The sequence below is a fragment of the Rhinatrema bivittatum genome, chromosome 1 (assembly GCF_901001135.1).
Source record: "Rhinatrema bivittatum chromosome 1, aRhiBiv1.1, whole genome shotgun sequence".
NCBI lineage: Eukaryota > Metazoa > Chordata > Amphibia > Gymnophiona > Rhinatrematidae > Rhinatrema > Rhinatrema bivittatum.
This window is the reverse complement of record NC_042615.1, coordinates 121,269,640-121,290,548: the sequence shown is the minus strand read 5'-3', so window position 1 is coordinate 121,290,548 and position 20,909 is coordinate 121,269,640.

The window sequence follows — 20,909 nt, the reverse complement described above, 5'->3', positions numbered from 1 at the left end:
GAGAAGCTAGACAGGTGTTGTGTCCGTCGCTGTCCGATGTCTCTGCTCCACCCACCTTACTTCATTCGCGACTCCCTCCGGGATTGATGGAAGGCTAGCTGCTGCAGCGTCTCCAGGCCATCCTCCTCCGGTGTCCCCGGACCAGCTCGACTCTGCAAGCCGCCATGTTGACCAGATGCCTAAGGGTGCGCACGCGAGCACAGCCCGACTGATGTACCGGCGTTGGCGCGAACCTCAGGGGCGTTCACCAGAGATGACGTCATCAGCTCCAGATAATTAAGGTCTCAGTTTTCCCTAACCAAAGGAGTTAGCAAGGGGTTCACTTCCTCCAGGTCGCTGTGGATGGGATTCGCTCTCCGCAACCCTAGCTACTCTGCCTCCTCGGACTTCACTAGAGGTACCCACTCCTCGGGGGCCTCGCTCTCTCTTTTTTTTTCAGGTCGCAGTCCAGAACCGGTACTCGCTCCTCGAGGGCCCATATCCTGGACCAGCTCCTGAATACCACTTCAGCTAAGAAGTCATCGCTGCTTACAACATTAGTGAGCTTCCATCTATCTCTCAGAGCTTTCCCTAGAACCAGGCACTCGCTCCTCGAGGGCCTAATGCATACCAACTCCTGGGACCAAGTACTCGCTCCTCGAGGGCCTACTGCATTCCAACTCCTGGGCTGCCTTAAGAGACTATGGTATGAGTGTTATCATTAAGGACTTGTTCCAGAACTCTGCATATACTATCTACTCACTTTCTTAGTTGGGATTGCTGTTCCAATACCTGAGGGACTACAGCCCAGCCGGGCACTTCCATCTCACTAGTGTCATCTTTGGTGGTTTAATATATTGCTTACTAAGAAGTCTTTGTTGCTTATAACATCAGAGAGTTCCTATCTATCTCTCAGAGCTTTCCTTAGAACCAGGCACTCGCTCCTCGAGGGCCTAATGCATACCAACTCCTGGGCTGTCTCAAGAGACTTTTGTGTGTGTGTTACCATCAAGGACTTGTTCCTGAACTCTGCATGTCTTGCCTACTCACTTTCTTAGTTTCTCTACAGCTCAGCCACCTTGGGATCGCTGTTCCAGTACCTGAGGGACTACAGCCCAGCCGGGTGCTTCCAGCTCACTACTGCCACCTCTGGTGGTTTAATATATTGTCTAATAAAAGAACTAGTGTGTGTCTGTCTCCTACACTAAGCCTGACCAGTGGTCCCTCTCGGGATCTCCCCCGTGGGCGTGGTCACCTGCCACTGTTCCAAGGATCCACCCACAACTATTCTAAATAATAACAGATTGCTATCTCCAGCAACTCCGTTAATAACAGATTGCTATCTCTCAGCTTTAAACAACAGAGCTCTAATATCAGATTGCTAATTCCCAGCTTTAACAACAGAGCTTTAAAAACAACTGGGGGTTCATTCATCCATCTTTGTCACTCGCCGGGGCTGGCTTCTTCTTTGTTGGTAAAAAAAGATGGTTCACTACACTCTTACATTGATTTCTGTAGGTTCAATGCAATTACAAGAAGAACCAATATCCTCTCCCACACAGAACTCTTCGACCATCTCAAAAAGGCACAGATATTTAAAACCTTGACCTCCTTGTGGCATGCCATCTGATTAGGATATGAGAGGGTGATGAATGGAAGACTGCTTTTAATTCTAGGAATGGGTACTATGAATTCCTGGTGATGGCCTTTGGTTTATGCAATGCCCCTGCCATCTTTCAGTTTATGGTCTTTTCAAAATCCTTTAAAGAATAAGAGATCATGTGAAGCAAGTCCTCAAGAGGCTATGAGTAAACCACTTTTATGCAAAATTAGAAAAATGCAGCTTTGAACAGGAGAAACTTCCATTTCTTGGCTATATAATTTCCCAACAAGGCCTATGGATAGACCCTGAGAAATTGAACGCCATCCTGGAATGGCATCAGACCATAGGCCTCAAGAGCCTACAGTACTTCCTTAAGTTTACAAACTATTTACACAATTCATTATAGTTTCTCTACTGTGACCATTCTATTACAGCCCTTACCAACATTTTTTCTGATACCAAGACTTGGACAAACACTGCTATTCAGGTGTTTAACTGCCTCAAGGAAGAATTCACTTGTGACCTGTGTTTGCACCACACAGATACTTCCAGGTCATTCATGTTGAAGGTAGATGCTTCTACCCTTGGGGTAGGGATTGTCCTCTTATAGCACAACAATCATGTGACCTCATGATCTGCTTCTATTTCTCTAAAAAGTTTACTCCCATAGAAAGAAACTATATAACTTGGGATTATAAGCTGCTAGTGGTTAAGTTAGACCTAGAGGAATGGCAACATCTTTTAAAAGGGGCCAGACATCCAAAGACTATTTACACAGATCATAAAAAATATGGAACACCTGGCACAAGGACATCAACTGAACCCCAGAAAACCCGCTGGTCGCTATGCTTTAACTGGTTTGACTTTGAACTGCGATACCACTCAGCAGAGAAAAACCAAGGGGCTGAAGCCCTCTCACATTCCTTTGACAAGGAGAAGCTCCTTGGTGCCCCCCACGACATATCATAGACCTTGCTAGGATCGTGGTCACTGCCGCTGTACCAGTTCCACCTGGGAAGACAGTCATTCCTCGATATTTACATTAGAAAGTCCTTCACTGGGCCGATGCTGTCATTTGCCAGGTCACCCAGGCATCACCAGAACCCTGGAGTTGATCTTCTGACAGTATTGGTGGCCTAAGATAAAGGTTGACATAAAGCGGTATATAGAGTCCTGCCCCACATGTGCCATGAACAAGAGCCCTTAAGCTAAACCTTGGGGGCTGTTACAGCCACTGCCTGCTCCCAAAATGAGCTCAACCTTGGGGGCTATTACAGCTACTGCCTGTTCCCAAAGAACCCTGGACTCATTTGGCCACTGGCTTTATCATGGTCCTTCCCCTCTCAAGTGGCTAACCACTGTATGGGTAGTGGATCATTTTTCGAAGATAGCTCATTTCACATCTCTCCCTGAACTCCCCTCTGCTCTTGAGCTGGCTAATCTCTTCGTTCAACACATCTTTCATCTGCATGTACTCCCATGGCATATTCTCTCAGACTAAGAAATAAAATTTACCACCTGCTTCTGGAAAAGCCTATGCAAAACATTTGGGATCATTTGGAATTCAGTTCAGTCTATCATCCTCAACACAATGAACAAATGGAATGGGTTAATCAGACCCTGAAAGCCTTTCTGAGGGTCTAAATAAATCAGTGACAAGGCAACTGGGCATCTCTTCTAGCATGGGCAGAGTTCTGCTATAATAAACATGTGGGAAGCTCAGCAGGACCCTTTACCTTATATGCAGTCTTCAGGTGCCATCTTTGCGTGCCTTTGACAGTCTCCACTCCTGTCACATGTCCAGCAGCCAATATCAGGGAGTAAGAGTTCCATGATCTCATTGGCAAAAGACTCATTGGCTTCTCAAGTGGGCAAAGGAACATTTCAAGAGGAAAGTGGACAAAAAATGTCTCCCAGCACTACAACTCCAACCTGGGATTTAGTTTAGCTCAGTACTAAGAACCTGCACCTCAAAATACCTTCTCTAAAAGTTGCTCCCAGATTTGTGGGACCATTTCCTATCATCCACTAAGTGGGACCATTGGCCTTCAAATTAAAACTTCTACCCACATGCAAAATTCACAGTCTTCCATGTGTCTTTATTGAAGCCAGAAATTCTGACTTGGCTGTCAGGACAACCATTTAAATCCACAGAAATAGTAGCTGAGGTTGATACTCAATATGAAGTCTAAGACATCTTGGACTCTAAAAGTCAGAAACAAGATTCAGTACCTCATCGCAATTACTGAAGATTTTTACAGATGCTTCTATAGGAATAAAAACCCTAAGTTTACTACTGTATATTGTAATGGGAGGTACATCCCATTACTCAGATTAACAGGGAGTGAAGGGAAAGAGAAAGCCAGTGGAGGCAGAACTTGGGGTGGGGGAGGGGATGACTACACTTCCCAGAGGGCCACAGAGCTGAGGGAAAAAGGAAGTTTCACAAACCAGGAACCAGGTGATGACCTGATTAAGAGGTCTATACAAAGCTGGTGGGGAAACCAAACAGAGGAGGACAGCATGAGGAAAGAAAGAGGGGAAGCGGTTAGTATCCAGCAGCAGAGAACGTCCCCAACTGGATTGCAGTGTACGGAGTAGGAAAAGCTGAAATCCTTGGTATTGAAATGTGAGTAATTCAGCTTTTGGGTTTCCTACAAAGGGGTGGTTGAACATAAGAACATGCCATACTGGGTCAGACCAAGGGTCCATCAAGCCCAGCATCCTGTTTCCAACAGTGGCCAATCCACACCATAAGAACCTGGCAAGTACCCAAAAACTAAGTCTATTCCATGTTACTGTTGATAATAATATTTATTTATCATATACCAACATTTGATCTGAGATATCATATCAGTTTACATTCAGGTACTGTAAGTATTTCCCTATCCCCAGAGGGCTTACAATCTAAGTTTTTGTACCTGAGGCAATGGAGGGTAAAGTGACTTGCCCAAGGTCACAAGGAGTGATAGTGGGACTTGAATGCTGGTCTCGTGGGTCATAGCCCACTCTTCTAACCACTAGGCTATTCCTCCTCCCTAAATAGCAGTGGCTATTTTCCAAGTCACCTTAATTAATAGCAGGTAATGCAATCCTCTCCAGCTTCATAGAAGTAACTGGGCTGGGGCAGGGCAGCCAGGTTTTGAACTGCCTTATATATGAGTCCTTGTGCTGGGGACAAAAGGTGAACTGGCATATAGTGAGGTACTTGTGCTGAGGATGAAACTGAATGGCTTTGCATTAAAATACTGGTGCTGGGAACTAGACAGCCAGCACTGAACTGCCTTACATTAAGTGCTGGTGCTGGGACAAAACAGCAGCACTGAACTGCTTTGCATTAAAATACTGGTGCTGGGGACTAGACAGCCAGCACTGAACTGCTTTATATTGAAGTACTTGGGCTGGGGAAAAACTAGATAGCAGGGAATAGCTTTCTATAAGTGAAGGTACTGGAAGGGAGAACCAAAGCTTATCCGGACTCTGCTGTACTTCTAGCCCTATTCCAGCTCTGTTGTATGTAGGATCCTGCAGAGGGAACTGGCCTGGAGCAGTTCAAAGAGCAACATTCTACTCAGTGGGTATTCACAACATGCAGCAAAATGTGTTCTCTGACTTCAATGGAGAGGTGAACTGTATTTCAGGGAGACACAGAAGTGCTGAATTTCTAACCAGTTGAATTGAATTATCTGATTGCCAAGCAAGCACTGTTTTACATAGGCAACTGATAACTGGAGACTTGTCTTAGTAAACATAGCAAAGAGCACAAGCAAGACTGTGCCTACATGCTGAGTCCTTCAAAAGGAGGCAAAGAATGAAGATTTACAGGCCAGGGGTATGCATGTAAAAACAGACCCAAACATGTCAGCATGGTTCTGCTCTGCCGGAATATGGGATCCTTCAGTCATAAAAGGGTTTTTCAGACAGGTCAGCCCTGCCACAAGAGCTGGTAAGCTCTCTGTCACTCGCCTGCCTGATGGTCAAGCTGGGAGGGGTCCAAGAAGTCTATGGGAAGAAGGACCCAATCAGAATTGGACTCATGTCACTAAATTTGTATGCATTAAGACTCTGAATATGCATACACTGGCTTCAAAAATCCCTGGGGAAAAGGGGTTCATAGAGGCTCACCAGATTCCACTTAGTGAGCAGTCGTCTGAGAAACTGCTCCCTGCCCCGCCCTGCAACTGCGCTGACCAACCAGATCCAGTGCCCTGAAGTGCTGTATGGAAGAGCTTTTCAGCCCTGTTATTAGATCCAGACTCACACTTCCTGGAGTCTTCCCAAAGAATTAGGCAAGGCCTCTGCCCTCCTTCAGAGGTGAGAACCACAGCTGCTTCAGAAACAGAGGTCACCTTCAGCAAAGACTTTCACTTCCCTCACGGGTCAGAAACCAGGGATCTTCAAACTGGTGAGAAGGGGTTAATTCCTGGCTTATTATCTATAGCTAGCAAGTTAGGAGTATTTTAAAATATGTGCAAGTTGCAGCCAAGGTGATGTGTTATATGTCTTCTTATTTACTCTTATTTTCTAAGCTAATTATCAGAAGTATATTTTATGCTAAGGATTTATTATACATTTCTTGTCTAGCATAAGATGTTTATCTTTTTCTTAATGCTAAGCTTGCAAAGTCTGACAAATAAGTCTAATTCTGTTGATAAAACATGTTGTCATTCCTAAACGATTTGGGTTTATTAGAAGATAATAGGGAAGAACAGTCTGTGGAATTGCTGCCCTGATAAGTGTGTGTGGGGGGGGGGGGGGGGGGGGGTACACGAGATGCACCATAGCAGACAAGTTCCTGAACCCTTCCTATCATGTACATTTCTCCAGTAAGTCCAAGCTTAGAAGCCTGGAGAGGGGGCTTTGGGGGGATACTGATACATTTGGCTGGCTGCGGGGTAGGCTCGTGACCGGACAAATTTTCCAACTAACCCCAGTAACCTCTCGATGCAGCAGGAAATAAACAAATATAACTCTGGCTTTAACTGTGAAAGGGCTTGCAGCAGGACCACATAAAACAAGCACAAATAAAATTGGAAGTGATATAAACCTCAATCGATTTTCAGAGCAGGGTGTTCATGAGGTGCTAACTAAACTTAAAGTAGATAAGGGGCCAGTGGGTATATAGGTGAGGGTACCAAAGGAACTTAAAGTATTCCTGGCAGCTCCACTGGCTGATCTTTTCAATGCTTCTTTGGAGTAATTCCAGATGTCTGGAAAAGGGGTAGATGTGCTTCCTATTCATAAAAGTGGAAGTAAGGAGGAGGCTGGAAACTACAGGCCATTTAATTTGACCTCTGTGGTGAGCAAGCTAATGGAATCGCTGCTAAATCAGAGGATAGTGCAATTTTTGGAATCCAATGGCTTGCAAGATCCAAGGCAGCATGGTTTTACCAGAGGTAAACCTTGTCAGATAAATCTGATCAATTTCTTTGATTGATTGGGTGACCAGAGAGTTGGATCACGGAATAGTGCTAGACATAGTGTACTTGTATTTCAATAAGGCTTCTGACATGGTTCCATACAGAAGACTTATAAATAAATTGTTTGCCCTCGGTATTAGAGATGTGAATCGTGTGATCAATCGTCTTAACGATCGATTTTGGCTGGGGGGGGGAGGGAATCTGATCGTTGTGGTTTTGTTTTTTTTTAAATCGTTTAAATCGTAAATCGGGGGAGGACGGGAAAACCGGCACACTAAAACAACCCTAAATCCCACCCCGACCCTTTAAACTAAATCCCCCACCCACCCTCCCGGCGTATGGCAGGCACCATTTTGCAATACAGCAATACGGCCATACGGCCGGCGCCATTTTGCAATACGGCCCTAGTGCATGAGGTTGCTCCCGGACCCCCGCTGGACTTTTGGCAAGTCTTGTGGGGGTCAGGAGGCCCCCCCAAGCTGGCCAAAAGTCCCTGGGGGTCCAGCGGGGGTCCGGGAGCGATCTCCTGCGCTCGTGACGTCGGGGGACAGGAACCAAAATGGCGCCAGTGCTACCTTTGCCCTGTCATATGACAGGGCAAAGGTAGCGCCGGCGCCATTTCTATTAACGCAGCCGTGGCCCGAGAGTGGAAGATCACACAGGGACCCCCCCACTGGACCCCAGGTAATTTAAAACATTTTGGGGGGGGTTCGGGAGGGTGGGGGATTTATTTTAAAGGGTTGGGGTGGGTTTTAGGGTTGTTTTAGTGTGCCGGTTTTCCCGCCCTCCCCCTTCCCCTCCCCTCTCCCCCAATTTACGATTTTTGACGATAAATCGGGGGAATTCCTATTGTATGGTGCCTCTAACGATTTTTGACGATTTAAAATATATCGGACGATATTTTAAATCGTCAAAAAACGATTCACATCCCTACTTGGTATGTATCCTAGAATGACTGTGTTAGAAACTGAGTGGGAAGTGACAAAGGGTAGTGGTAAATGGAGCTTTCTCTGAGGAGGAGGGTGTTACTAGTGGTGTGCCTCAGGGATCAGTCCTTAGACTGGTTCTTTTCAATATTTTTGTGAGCAACATAACAGAGGGATTGTCAGGAAAGGTTTTATCTTTTTGCTGATGATACCCAAATCTGTAAGAGGGTGGACAGTCAGGAAGGAGTGGAAAATATGAGAAGTGATCTAGTGAAGCTGGAGGAATGGTCTAAGATCTGGCAGCTAAGATTTAATGCTAAAAAATGCAGAGTAATGCATTTAGGATACAAAAAAACCCAAGAGAAAGGAACAATATTGGAGGTAAAATTATTATTATTCTAAGCACACAGGAAGAGTGAGATCTGGGGATAACTGTATCTGATGATCTTAAGTAGGCCAAATAGATAAAGGGATGATAAAAGCCAGAAAGATGCCTGGTCACAAATAGAGAGGAATGGTCAGCAGAAAAAGGGAGGTGATATTGCCCTTGTATAGGTCCTTGGGGAGACCTCACTTGGAATACTTCTAGCATTCATCCAGCCTCCTCCAGCATTCATCCAGACCCTTCGAGCATTCATCCAGACCCTTTGAGCATTCATCCAGACTCTTCTAGCATTCATCCCCCTTCTCTTCTTCACAACAAGATCAAAATGACACCGGGATTCCCAATCCCCATTCTTCACCACAGTCTCATCAACACAGAAAAAGCACCCATGCAATCTCGACTACGCAACACCAAGACTCTCATTCCAATTATGATCTCACCACTTACTCAATTACTAGGCCTCACACTATTTTCCTTTACTCTTTTCAATGCACAATCCCTCACTAAGAAATCACTGATCCTCAAAGACTATCTCCTAGACTCAAAACCTGACATCTGCGCCATAACTGAAACCTGGTTTAAACCAACAGATATAGTACTGATAAATCAACTCCCCACACATCTTTACAACTTCTTTTCACTTCCCCGACAAAAGAAAAAAAGGTGGAGGTATTCTCTTAGCAGCCAAAAAAGAGCTGAGATTCACCCAACTCCCAGCCAAGTCTGATTCCAAACTAGAATTAGGCCTATTCAAAACCAACCAACTCCAAATCCTCCTCGTTTATGCTCCTCCAGGACTCCTTGACTCAGACGCCTCTCCCATCATAGAAATCATTGCAAAACACATTAATCTGGACTCCCCAGCTATGATCCTAGGAGATTTCAACCTCCATGTCGATAACTCCACAATCACAACCAACTGTGAGGCCTTTCTCACCTCCCTTTCAGCTATGGTCTTCAAGCAGTTTATCAACAAGCCCACCCACAAAGCTGGCCACACCCTGGATCTTATTTTCAAAAACTCTGGACTCACTCACTCATCCCACCCCAAATGCACTCCGGTCCCCTGGTCGGACCACTCCTTAATCTTCACAATGACAGACCCCCCAATACTCACCCCCTTCAATCCTCATTTCTCTATAGGAGATCATGCTCTTCCGATGTCCTCAGCAATCACCTGGCCAAAGAACTTCCTCACATAGACCTCTCAAACTCCAACTCAGCTCTAATATCCTGGAGCAACATCACAGAGACAGTAGCAAATAAATTATGTCCACTATCAACTAAAAAAATCAATCCCACCTCTCAAAGGAGACAACTGTGGTCCACCAATGAACTCTGAAAACTTAAACAAAGCCTCAGACAGAAAGAAAACAAATGGCGCAAAGCCCCATGCCCCAGCACAGTATCCACTTATAAATCTGCCCTCCACCTCTACAGGAACTCCACCTTATGGTCAAAAAGGGATTTCTAGGCTCTAAGGATTCACAACCTCATTTTTGACGCTAAAGCACTATTCTCCTACTTATCCAAACTAACACAAACTAGCGCACCATCTATTCCTAATGACCAAGCACAATCCAAAGCCGACAAACTGGCATTCTTCTTCCAAAGCAAAATCTCCAACCTCTTAACTCTCCTGCCCCCTTGTCCCACCTCTTCTACTAGCTCCTACCATCTCCCAAATAAAGGAATCTCTCTTGAATCATTTGAACCCACTACCACCCTGGAGATTCAAACTCTATTAAAGAAAATGAAACCTTCTACCCATCCCTATGACCAAATCCCAACAAAACTACTCCTGCTAGTACCTGACACCATTTCCAAACCTCTGGCTGATATCATAAACTGCTCGTTATCACAAGGAATCTTCCCAGACGCCCTAAAACTCGTCTCTCGAAAACCTCTTCTAAAAAAACTGAACTTGGACCCAAAGGAACCCAATAACTACCGCCCTATCTCAAATCTACCTTTTGTAGCCAAGATTATAGAAAAACTAGTCAACTCTCAACTTTCAGATTATCTCAAAGATCGCAAAATTCTGCACCCAACCCAATACGGGTTCCGTAAGGCACTAAGCACCAAAACTCTACTCATCTCTCTGACTGATCACCTCATCATGAGTCTGGACAAAGGACAATCCTTTTTACTAATTCTCCTTGATCTCTCGGTGGCTTTCGACACTATAAACCACACCATCCTCCTCAACCGACTATCTGACATCGGAATTACAGGAACTGCCTTTACTTGGTTCAAATCTTTCCTCAGTAACAGAGGCTATAAAGTCAGAATCAACAATAAAGAGTCCCCTCGCTTTAATTCATCACTAGGAGTTCCTCAGGGTTCCTCCCTGTCCCCCACTCTCTTCAACATATACCTCCTTCCCCTGTGCCAGCTGCTAACTAACCTTAAACTAAAACACGTCCTATATGCCAACGACGTGCAAATCTTGATCCCCATTACAGAATCCATTACAAAAACACTCAAGCACTGGGAAAATTGTCTCCGAGAGATCAACCTCCTCCTCTCTAACATAAACCTGATACTCAATTCAGCTAAGACTGAACTCCTCATTTCCCTGGATGACAGTGATACTCCTCAAAGGTCACTCACCAATACATTTGTCACCCAAGCAAGAGACCTGGGAGTATTAATCGACAACTGTCTGAATTTAAAAACATTTGTCAACCACACAACCAAGGACTGCTTCTATAAACTGCAGGTACTAAAAAGAATTAAAACTACTTCTTCACTTTCAAGACTTCAGAACTGTCCTCCAAGCCGTAATATTCTCCAAGATAGACTACTGCAACTCCATTTTGCTAGGTCTCCCCACCTCCTCCATCAAACCTCTTCAGATGCTTCAAAACGCGGTGGCCAGAATCCTGACAAACTCCTGCAGAAGAGACCACATCTCTCCCATTCTCAAAAATCTACACTGGCTACCAATACGTTTCAGAATTCTAAAGTCCCTCACCATCATCCACAAAACCATCCACAACCAAGCCCCTCTCAACCTTCAATTCCCACTCAGACTACACACCTCATCCAGTCCTATCAGAGAAGCCTATAGAGGATCCCTGCACGCCCCCTCAACCAAATCCACACACCATCTAGCATCCAGAGAATGGGCTTTCTCTACAGCGGACCAACCATATGGAATGCTATTCCCCCCCAAACTCAGACAAGAACCCTGCCTGGTGACTTTTAGAAAAAGGCTTAAGACTTGGTTATTTAAACAAGCCTTTCCAGAAACTCACTGATTAAACATAGCAATCATTACTGTACATTCAGCACAATGTAAATAATTGTTCTTCTTGCCGTTGAGTTACTTATGCTTTGTTCTTTCTCTTCCCCCAGTTCCAGCACCCCTGTTTTATAGTAACTTCTGCTTCTCCGCTTTGTTAATATCTAAGGTTATTGTACCCCTGTTCCATGTAAACCGACATGATATGATTGTATCATGAATGCCAGTATAGAAAAGCACCAAATAAATAAATAAATAAAATACTGTTTATAGTTCTGGAGACCGCACCTTTGAAATGATGTAAACAGGATGGAGTCGGTCCAGAGGGTGGCTTCTAAAATAGTCAGTGTTCTAAAGCATATGGGGATAGACTAAGATCCTGGAGGAAGGATGATATATATCAGATAGGATAGAGACATTCAAATATCTTAAAGATTTCCATGCTCAGGTGAGCCTTTTTCAACAGAAAATGTCTAGAATGAGGGGTCATGCGATGCACTTGAAAAGGGGTAGACTCAGGAGTTATCTTAGGAAATATTTCTTCACAGAGTGTGGTGGAAGAGTGGAACAGCCTTCTAGTGGAAGTGGTGGAGACAAAAATAGTATCTGAATTCAAGAAATCATGGGATAAATGCAGTGTATCTTCTAAGGAAGTGATGAGTATTATAATGCTAAATTAATTGGATGGATGGGTAGACTGTATGGACCGTATGGTCTTTTACTGCTGTCATGTTTCTATTTTTCTTGACAGAACACATGAGGTGGGTAAACCTTTTTCTGGTGATTACAAGCTTCCAAGAGTTATCTAGCATGTGCGCACTACTTTGAGGATAATAAACTTCCTTAGCTATATTAAGGGTCTTTAGCCATATTAGGAGTTGGAATACAAAGAGGCTGATATTACAATCTTTCAGGTTCTGTCCCAATACATGTTGGAAAGAAGGAAAAGGTTTTCATCTTTTACTATAGAACTGAGAGACAAAGAAATACTCCTTTAGCAGAACATTTCTTTTGCATTGCAATTTTCTAAAGATGATAGAGATTATCAAATATCTATCTGGAGGAACCCAGTGAGGTTTAGAATCTCCTAGTGGGAAGACCAAAATCCAGAAGAGGCCTTTCTTGCCAAACAAGTATGAATTGTGGTAGGTTTCCCCTAGATAGAGGTGTCATCATGTCCAGTTGAAAAAGCTGAGGTTCTCGTCTCCAGAGCAATCAGTTGGTAGATAGACCAGTCAGCCCTCAGCAGATAACTCTTGTGTTGAAATGTTTTGGTTTTCTGGCATCTTTCTCTGGGGCGTCTCTCTTCTTGCTCTTTCTCTGTCCTAAACTATTATGTTTTATTGCTTTGCTCCTTTTGGAAAATAGTATACTTTATTTTATAAGTGTGCATGAATGGATGGTGCATGTGGCTCCATTTCTCTCGTTTGTCCTTTTTATATTCTCTTCCAATTTTCCTTTTCCCCTCTTATTTCATATATTAGTACAAATGAGTTGTGGTGTTTGTAAGGGGGCTTGTTTTCCATGGGGTTTCTCTGTTTGAGTTTATTTTTTTTTATTCCCGGGAAGCAGGCATATACTCTAGGGATGGTAGACTAAAAACAGTATGTGCCATTTTTCCTTTCATTTCAGGGGTGGGCCATTTTGGGTCCACCTCCAGATCTTTTTTTTTTTTTTTGTTCATTTTGTGAAAAAGAAATCCCAGAACCCATCCTAACCCTTCCCATTTATTAAAATGTTCAGACCTCCCCTCACCTATCCTAGCCCATACTTCCTATCTCACCAAGACTCACCAAAATGTCTTTGGTGGTCTAGAGAGGGCTCTGGAGCAACATCCCTCTCCCGGCCCAGCTGCTTCCATTATTCAAAATGATGTAGGCCACCTATTGCCAATATCATGTGACAGGAGCTAACCAATGACACAGGTAGACTTTGTCACATGATAGAAACTGATGCCATTTTGAATAATAGAAACCACCAGGCCAGGAGCAGGTCACTCCCAGGCCCCCATTAGACCACCAAGGACATTTTGGTGAGTCCTAGAAGGAGGTCACTGCCATTAGCAATGGTTACATGGAATAGACTTAGTTTTTGGGTACTTGCCAGGTTCTTATGGCCTGGATTGGCCACTGTTGGAAACAGGATGCTGGGCTTGATGGACCCTTGGTCTGACCCAGTATGGCATTTTCTTATGTTCTTATGTTCTTATGTCAGGAGGGTCGGCTAGATTGTGTGAGGGGAGTCAGCTGGTAGGGTTACTGAATATTTTAATAAACAGTAAGGGTTGGGGCGGGATCTGTTCTTTTTTTTTTTTTTAATAAATTACTTTTTTGGCTCCCCCCTAAAAAAAAAAGTGATAGGAAAAATAATACAAAATTTATGGGGTTTTCTCTATTGTGCTTTCTGAATTTTGAAATGAAATGAAATAGGAAATATTGCCAGTATTTCCTATTTCATTTCAAATGAATGCACACCCCTAATAGACTCTAATTTTCTTTTCTGCTTTTTATTTTAGACAGGATCTACTGCTCTCACTATTCTATATCTCTCTTTTTTTCATAGGATAAGCTAATAGTATCTTCTTTTCTTGCTGAGATAGAGTGTGGGTTTGGCAGGATTTCTCCTCCTTTCAAAACATGGGTACCAGGCCAATTGCCATTTTATGGTCCCGAGCTACTGGGTTCTAAGGTTGCTTGGGTGGTGATCTTTGTGGTGGGTTTTCCTACTGTTTTCTTCTGCTTTCTATAATGAGGCCTGCTATCTAATTCCTTCTGTATTTGAGCAAGGTTAACTTATTTCTGATGTTTCTATTTTTTTTCCTGTATTATAATGTGACATTATTTTGAATTTTCCTGCTGTTCATTAAATGTAAAGGGGCTTTACTCTCCTTCCAAAAGGAATTTGCTTCTTAAAAAGCTGAAAGGAAAAAAGCGCAGATTTTTTTTTTTATTCAAGAAATGCATTTCAAGAACGATAGGAAATTTTGCATTAGTTGCATATATATTTTATTTTATTATTTTGCTTCTGATGTCATTAAGAAAGGGGGTGTGGGTATACTCTTTGCTAGAATCTTGCCTTTTGTAGTATGTAATGTTAAGGAAAGTTCTGAGGGGGTATTACATTTTTATTTAAGTTATGGCAGCAGGGTGCCTTATAACCCTGGCCACAGATTACTCTCCAAATCTTGATCAAAGTTTGTTTATTTTGGCTTGTTTGAGCCAGGACCCCCTAACCAGTCAGGTTTTTACAATATCCTTACGGCCAGATTTTGGTAGGTACGCATTGGCATAGATTTGTGAGCGCAACCCAGCGCGCACAAATCTACACCCGATTTTATAACATGCGTGCGCAGCCGCGCGCATGTTATAAAATCCATGGTCGGCATGCACAAGGGGGTGCATATTTGTGCACCTTGCTCATGCCGAGCCCTAGGGGAGCCCCGATGGCTTTCCCTATTCCCTCCCCTTACCTTTGTTAAATAAGTTGTGCCTGCCTCTGGGCAGGCGTAGGTTGCACGTGCCGGGCAAGTGCCGGCGCGGGATCCCCTGGCATGGATGCTATGCCGGAGGCCTCGCCCCCGGACCGGCCATCCCCTCCCACTCCCCGCCCCTTTTTTCAAGCCCTGGGACATACACACGTCCCAGGGCTTGCGCGCATCGCCGGGCCTATGTAAAATAGGCTCGGCACGCGCAGGAGCGGGTTTTCGGTGTTACGTGTGTAACCCTTTGAAAATCTGTCCCTTAATGAATATGCATGAGAAATATTTGCATATATAGGAGGCAGTACATAGAACTAAATCTCATGATTATTAATTGAAGATATTCTGAAAACCCCATTGAATCAAGGGGGGCCCAAGGATTGGGTTTGAGTATACAATAATTGATCAATTACTTTCTCAGCATGATTTGGTGGATCCTTGTAGACACTTGTATTCTTGTAAAAGGAGCTGCTCTTTTCTTTTTTTGTATCTCTCATAATTCATATTTGACTTCATGTTTATTGACTAGGGTGCTGGAATCCCTTTATTATGTAGGATTTAATGAGTGGTCTGATCATGCTTCAGTTTTTTTGTTTTTTTTTTAATATTTAGATAATTGGGATCACTTTTCGCATAGTTGGAAGTTGTATGACTATTGAATGGTGAGGAAGTATGCTTTTCTATCATAGATGCCATTATAGAGTTCCTTGAGATCAACGATAATAATGATATTTATAGGGCTACTTTGTGAGAGGTGGCTAAGTTAATAGCTTTGAATATTGCAATAAAGCACTTGTTTCTTCTTTTAGAAGAGAAGGTGTGTTGGAGTTAAAGAAGGTTGAGACAGTGAATAAGAAATACCACTCGTCTGCTTTTGCATGAAGTGGCATTAAATGAAAGAGCTATTTTTTTTTCTTCATTTATCAATTTCAATTAATAAAGCAAGAACAATCCAGCTTACAGAAAAAAAGGGTAATATGAAATAGTTTATAAACAACACTTTCTTTAACAGAAAATACAAAGTAAAACAGAAATATATTGACCCTCATACCAATCCACAAGATGATAAGAAGGACAGTAAGGAACAGACTCTAAAGGAAAAACCTGGCTCTAATCACACACCTATGATTGCACTGCTGCATACTTAATTAGGCTCTGGGCTAGATGCAGGATTCAGCACTGTTCTACTCTCTAATGCCTTCAACTGACTGGGCTCAGGAAAAACATATGTATTTCCATCTAATTTAATATAACATTTAGCAGGATAACAAAGGCTAAAATCACCCCTTAAACTAAAAACAATATCTCTTAATTGAAGAAAAGGTTTATGTTTACTCTGAGTCTGTCTAGAAACATCAGGAAAAATCCAAATGTTATATCCCATAAATAAGGCTTCTTTATTAGGGAAGAATAACTTCAGAATTAACATTTTATCAACCTCAGAAGAAAAAGAAACCAAAAGAGTAGAATGGTCACTAATAACAGCAATGGACTGTTCAACAAAATTAGCTAAATTGAAGGAATCAGACTGGAGAACAGAAGAAGCAGGTTCATTATCCCTTAAAGAAACTCTAGGAACATAATAAAGCTTAAAGATACATAGTATTTGCCCATCAGAGTTATCCAAAAATTTGTTCATATATTGGCTAAATAACTAATTAGAAACAATAAAAGAAGCAAGGGAATTAAAAAAAACATACGTATGAAATCTTGATCTGTTTTCAATGTGCCACCATCCTGTTCCTCTCTCTCTCTTGCTTTGGAGCAGGGGCAAAATGCGGGTGAGGCATCCAAGGCTGGCATTAGCAGGCAGGGGCAAGGACCTCCTCTAGTGAGGAGTGAGGGAGGTAGATGACATTGACAGTGTTGAGAGGAAATCCGAAGAGGAGCAGGCAGAGTTGATGGAAAAGTTGATCGTTCTGAAAATCAGTCTGCCTTTACTGGTTTTCCCAGAATTTCCATGGGGGTGGCAGGATGACTGAAAGTAGCTGGGGAGGGGGGGGGGGGGTGAATGTGCCTCTCTGCCTTGCTCCCATACCTCAAACACTACACCTCATGGGGGCTTTGCTGCCACTCTGCTTTGCTGTTGTATTCCTTTTGTTATACTGAAAGGATCTTACTGCCTCTCTGCCTTGCTACCATACCCTTTAACCTACACATTGGAGGGCTTTATACCACTTAGCATTGCTACCATACCCAGACTCTATACCTTGAGGGTTTTGCCATGCCACCCTGCTGCCATACCCAAGAGACAACACCTTTGGGTGCTTTTGCCATGGTGTTTGGCACCTCTTATGCTACCTTATTTATGTATTTGTTTTTATATCTCGACATTTGATATGGCATGTCACATCGGTTTACAGATTAACTCATGGAATAATATGACAACGGTCTCTTATTATTATTACATTGTAAGTGAGAACCTTAATTAACAGTTTGGAATTTATGCTTGATATACATTGTAACAGTGTAAATTAAATTAACAAATTGGAATTAAAAATGGAATAATATGATAATGGTGTCTTATTAAACCTTGGGGCGTTCATGCCACTCTTTTTGTCCCTCTGTTGTTTCCTTGGTGTTTTTCATGCAAACTTTGCTACTTGGTTCCTCCTTCATGGTGCCTTAGGATGTTCATGCTACTCCTGGTGCTACTTTGCCCCTCTCATGCTGCCTTTGGTGGGCACATGCCACTATTGTTGGTGCCCTCTTCTGAAGTCTTGGGGTGTTCTTGCCATTCTAGCTGCTGCTTTGCCTCCCTTACAGTGCCTTGGAGAACTACTGCCACTGCTGGCACCCTTTTGTCCCTTTACAGTTTCTTAGGCTATTCATGTCTCTTTTGGTGCCACTTTGCCAGTGCTTGGTCCCTTGGAGTTCCCTTCCCCCTTCTGATTATGTATCCCCAGAAGTTTCATTAGAATTGATTACAAAACCCCAATGCTTCCTCCTTTGACTTTAATGGAAATTGAAAAACAAATGGAATGAATAAACATTTTGTTTTCATTTGAAACAAAAGAAATGAATGGAGGTGACCTCCAAAATGAATAAATAAACTGAAATAAAAATATTTCCTCTGTACATCCCTACTTAATTCATTGAAAGAAAAATAAAGTTTCACAAACTGGTGGGATAATACACTCAATTTTTTTCTTCTCTTTTTTTTTATTACATGGTAATATGTACTAAATTTTGGATGTTGCTTGTTTTGACCTCTCATTTCTAGTTTATCAGCTTATATACCCATTCCTTGTGCTGGTTAGTAAATATTGCTTAATTCAAATTGTATTGTACCTGATTATTCTTTTGTCCAAACGAATCGTGCTGTAGTTTCCACAGTAAATCTCATCTGCCAATCATCTGGCCATGTGTCTACTACAGTAGCTAAGTCCTTCTGTAAAATCAGTGAGTGTAGTGTATTTAAAATATTGACTTTTGTGTTATTTGCAAAAATGGCAAGATTGTTGTTTGTTCCTTTCCCTAGATCATCAATAATAAATATTAAAGAATATTATTCCCAGTACAGACCTCTGTGAATTCCCACTTTGTCACGTTATTCCATTTAGAATGCGATATTAATTCTGATCCTTTGTAGCCTCCACATTAGTCGGATTTTCTAATTCACTTGCAAATGTTATCCTTAAACCCAATTTTTCTTAAAATAAAAACCAGCCTTTCATGTGGTAAAATGTCAAAACCTTTAGTAAAATTCAGATAAACTATCAGACATGTTTCCCTTATCTAGGTTATAGTTAACTTCCTCAAATCCTAAAAGGTTGGCCTGGCAGGACCTTTTACTCCTGAAAATCACCCCCCCCCCCCTTCCTATCCTTCAACATATCCTTTTTTCCGATACGGTGCAATATTTTATCTGAAATTGACAGTAGTCAAACTAGTCTACAGTTGTTTGGTTCTATTTTAGATCACTTTTTAAAATATGGGTATTTATTTCTGAATTCTTTTTTTTCTTTATGTTTATTACTTTTTAAAGTTATGCAAAGCATCATACCTTCCATATAGATACACATGATGATCTACATCAGTAAAACAATAAAAATAAAAGATATATAAATCAAGAAAAACAAAATAATATACATACCCACTACTCAATTATATAGAGAATAGGGATGTGAATTAGGCTTTGGACGATTGAAAATATCGGACGATATTTTCAAAAACGTCAGAAATCGGGGGCTCCCGATAAGAGAACCCCATGATTTTGTTCCTGGGGTTCTCATCATTTTGGGGGAGGGCAGGAAAAATGGCACACCAAAACAATCCCTAAACCCACTCCGACCCTTTAAAACCGTTCCCTTAGCTTCCCCCACCCTCCTGAACCCCCGCAAAACTTTTTACAAGTACCTGGTGGTCCATGGGAGTCCAGGAACCATCTCCCGCTCTCGGGCCGTCGGCTGCCCGTAATCAAAATGGCGCCAATGGCCCTTTGCCCTTACCATGTGACAGGTTATCCATGCCATTGGCCGGCCCCTGTCACATGGTAGGAGCACTGGATGGCCCGCGCCATTTTTAAAGATGGCGCCAGCCATCTTGTGAAGATTTGATGACCTTCCCTCATTCCGAAGGTCATCAAATCTTCACAAGAGAGCACTGTTCTGTTCATATGTCTCACTCTGAATGTCAAAGTGGCGCCTAACCCCTACACTAACACCTAAACCTCACCTCGAGTTACTATGTGGGCCTCATATACAGGTATAAATACCTACCTAGGATGAGAGCATTATGGCTAGTCTGTCTCTCTCTCTCTCTCTCTCTCCCAGTGGTGTTAGGTAGCTTAAATGACTACTAGTGCTATGTGCAAAAACATCACAAAATGTGATAGAAATGACAGCAGAAGAAGATCCAAACAGCCCAGCAAGCTTTCATACTTATCTGTTACTCTTGGCCTTATTAGTAACTTTTTGGTTCTAGTTACCTTCCACCCCCTCCATTGATGTAGAGAGCAGTGCTGGAGCTGCATCAAAGTGAAGTATCAAGCTTAATTGGTATGGGGTAGTAACCACCGCAATAAGCACACTACTCCCACACTTATTTGTTTACCCGCAAATGAAAAAGGTGTAGTTATTAGCCATATTAAAACTGTGCAATATGGCTTCACAACTTGTGGTACCAGAAATCCCATCCCTTTTTTAAATTAGCATCACATCTTGCATTATGGTGCTTTTCACATGGGAAATAACCCCCTTAGATGGCTAACTATTACGTTATCTGTCTAAATGGCTTTTGAATATCAACCTCCCTATTTTCTGACCCGCATTCTCTATTAGAGATGTGAATCAGAACTGGAATCGGTTCCGATTCAGGTTCCGATTCACATCGTTATTTTTTTTGTGTGTGGCCCGATCGCGGTTTTGTTTATCAGCTGCGCCCGAGCCGATAAACAAAAAAACCCACCCGACCCTTTAAAACTGTTCCCCTCTTCCTATCACATGCGATAGTTTGATGAATCTTGGCTATATTTAGCCCTTATCTGGCTAAACTCTAACCAGGTAACAACTTATCCAGCTAGAAGTTAACCATATAAGGGGGGGGGGGGCATACCAGAATTTGCCGCATACATTATGCAGCTAACGCCAATATTATGAGTTAGCTGCTTAACTCTGGTCGGCCCATAAGGCTGTCCTAAAGGTAGCCAGTTAGACATAACTGGCTTGCTTTCGGGTGGCTGGGTATATTCAGAGGTGCATCCTTGCCACTGAATATACCCTGCTAGTTATTCAGATATGTTTATCCGGCTAAATAGCCAAGCCACACAGCAGCAGAAAAAGGTAGGGGTGTGCATTCGGATTGACCGCATTAGTAAAACGCAACTCATATTTTTTTTTAACTTAAAAAATTGATTCGACATAAACGATC